The 3,383-nt window shown below is 41.2% G+C and overlaps 1 pseudogene; it reads left to right on the forward strand.

Moving 5' to 3' along the window:
- The first annotated feature begins 214 nt into the window (after positions 1-214).
- LOC148104306 (uncharacterized) lies at positions 215-1,751 on the forward strand (annotated as a pseudogene).
- The last annotated feature ends 1,632 nt before the right edge of the window (positions 1,752-3,383 follow it).

Below are 3,383 nucleotides of genomic sequence, written 5' to 3' on the forward strand. Positions count from 1 at the left end.
CGTTACTCACAGCATTTATGTTCGCAGCCTTCGACTGTTCGTGACACAGATTTAGAGTATTACCACCAACGTGATCAGTTGATCCTAAAACTGACAAATAACGGTGAAAAACAACGACTTTTAGTCCATTACTGGCAGCATTTCTGTTTGCAGCCCTCAACTGTTCGCCAGAGAAGCATTTGGAAACATTTGGATCCTGACTCCAGACTCCAACATGTCTCAAGGAGAAGAACCAAAAAGTCAAGAAGTTGACCCCGGCGCTCTTCCCTGGGATGAACCAGAAGACCCTTACCTCTCCTCTCTTCCTTGGGATGAACAAGTTGAATTAGAGGAGAAGCGCTTGGCAGAAATGGAGAATGAAAATCTTCTTAACAGAGAGAAGATTGCGTCATTGATGGAGGAAAATAGAGAGACAGAGTGCTCAATTAAAAAAAATGTCCTACCAGCTCCAAGAAAAGGAGAGTATTATTGATGAAAAACAATGGGATATCAAAGACATGGAGAAAAGGAACCAAGAGCTCCAAGGAAAGCTGGATCAAGCTCTAGAAAAAATTAAAGAAATCCTCCAAGAGAAGAAACAACAGGACATGAGACAGATGCACGATCAACTCGAAAAGATGGAGATAAAATACAGAGTGGTAAAAGCAAGGGATGATAAAAATCAGGAAACAAATGAAGAGGTTCTTCAAGAGAAAAGGCAACAGCAGATCAAACAAAAGCGAATGGGCCGTGAGCTTAAGAACATCAAGAAACAAAATGACGAGTTGCAAGTAAAGCTTGATGAAGCTCTGCAAATAAATGAAGCAATCCTCGAAGAGAAAAACCAACAGGACATAAAGCAGCGAGACACGGAGAGCCAACTCCAACACATGGAGGGAAAAGACAGGATGCTGCAGGCAAGGCTTGAAGAAACAATGCACAAATATGACGAGTTGCTTCAAGACAAAAAGCAACAGGAGATGAAACAGAAAGAATTCGATTGCAAGCTTCAGAACATGGAGAAAAACAATGAAGGCTTGCAAGTAAAGCTCAATGAAGCTTTGCAAAAAAATACAGAAATCCTTAAAGTGAAAGAACAACTGGACATAAACCAGGGAGACATGCAATGCCAACTCCAAGGCATGGAAGGAAAATACAGAGCACTGCAGGCAATGCATTATGAAACACAGAACAAATATCAAGAGCTGCATCAAGAGAAAGAACAACAGTACATAAAGCAGAACGAAGAAAAACTTCTTTTTGTCCAGGACTTTGAGAAGACAAACCAAAAACTGCAAGAACTTCACAACAAAATTAAGTACACAACAGCTGAACTGGAAGGAGAAAAGGAGAAAGTGCAAAAACAGGAGGCAACAGCTAAAGAACTAAAAGAAAGGCTCGAAGAAGAACAAGCCAAATTAGAAGAAGTGGAAAAAATATGCAAGAAACTAGAGAAGCAAAATACAGAAACAGTGGACGAGTTGAGATCCGTCATACTAGAGAAAAAAGTGCTTGTGGAAAAGCAACTCAAGAAGAAGAAAAAATGCTTCTGCTTCTTCCTCCGGAGGGCCACTCCTCGGGTTGATGATCCTCGCGGTCGTTCAGCCCAGGAGTCCAGATTCATTTTCTGTGTATCGTGTTGGTTGTGTTCTCTTCTTCTCCCTCCATCTTCCTGTCTATGTTTTTGTTCGTTCTCGGATGTTTTGGGTCGTCGGAGGGATCCCTACCTGGGATGTCGCGACCGCTCGTCAGCCGTCACTAGCTCCAGCTGACGGGCCTCGTTAGTAGCGCCCTACTTAAGAGTGTCGCTGAGCTCCAGTCTGTGTGGGATTATACGGTGTGAAACTTGACAGTACAGCTGTTGACTTATGCGGGATTTTAACCCTCGATATAGTGGATTGCCCGCCAATGTGTGTATGTGTTTGTGTATTGCCAGGAGCGGAGTGCGTTTTCTCAGGGGAGTGGAGTCACGGTGTGGGAAGAGGAGTTTTGGAGTTGCTTTTTCACCTTTTGGACATTCTGCACTGTGTGGGATTCTGGGGAGGAATGACCACATGGTCCACAGTGCCTGGGACTGTACATTGTGTAATTAGGCTTAGCATATGTGACAGTACATGGCACAAAATGAACAAGAGGTTTCCATTTACTGAGTTAGTTTGATCAGCCTCAGAATCACAAAACAACCACAATGGACCAAAGTGCTGAAAAGAAGATTAAATACATAAAAACAGATACAAACGAAAACCACATAAAAGAAGAAGGATTAAAAAAACAAAAAACTTTATGAAAATAAATAAATAATAAAATAAAATCTCACATGGTGTCAAAGGCCAATAATCATCATAACAAAACCTGAAAGTTGTCCCTGAAATAATAACATACCATCCATTCATTCTCTAATCTTGTTCAGGGTCGCTTTATTTGCCAAACAGCTTCACAAAAGCTGGAGAATTTATTGCTGTACGATGTATATAATGTGCCTCTCAAGTCAGGAGTAGAGAATTTGTTTTAGTTACAAGGAAATCATTTCTCTTTTAACACATAAACACAGTGTGGATGCTGAAGAGCTGCATCTGCATCACAGCACAAATTGTAACAGTTCCATTACTGCATGCAAAAGTTGCAGTAGCAGCAGGGGGAGATAACTTTTTAAAGCCAAGAAGTCAGTAGTAAACAAAAAAACGTACATTTCAAGGTCCTTAATCATCAGAAACGATTAAGCTAGACAGCCAATATTTATATATATGCAAATGTATTAGAAATGTCTGTTTAAACACTTATTATTATTATCCATTAACTATTATTATTTTCACTTTGGCTTAAAATAAAATATCTCCCTCTGCTGTTAGTGTAGATTACTGCAACTTCTGCATGAGCGTCCTTTCCACGCTATGGAGAGACAAAGAGTGAAATGGACACAGTAGATCAGTATGTCGATTACGCATTTTGCCTATCAAGTTGGAAGGTCCCAGGGAGCACAGTGGCCTCCATCATCTATAGATGGAAGAAGTTTGGAACCACCAGGACTCTTCCTAGAGTTGACTGCCCAGCCAATCTGAGTGATATGGGGTAGAAGAGCCTTAGTCATGGACATGACCAATAACCCGATGCCACTCTGACAAAGCTCCAGCATTGCTGGGTGGAGAATGGAGAACCTTTAAGAAGGTCAATGACTTCTGCAGCTCTCCATCAATCAGGCCTGTATGGTTGAGTGGCCAGATGGAAGCCACTCTTCAGTAAAAGGAACATGACAGTTTACCTGGAGTTTCGCAGAAGGCATCTGAAAGACTTTCAGACCATGAGAAACAAAATTCTTTGGTCAGACAGAGGGAGATCCATAGTGCTGTGTGATTTGAACCTTCAGCTGTTTAATAATGTTTGAAACTTACATTTTGAGTTTGCTT

This window comes from Neolamprologus brichardi, chromosome 3 (genome assembly GCF_056152115.1).
Source record: "Neolamprologus brichardi isolate AB-2024 chromosome 3, ASM5615211v1, whole genome shotgun sequence".
NCBI lineage: Eukaryota > Metazoa > Chordata > Actinopteri > Cichliformes > Cichlidae > Neolamprologus > Neolamprologus brichardi.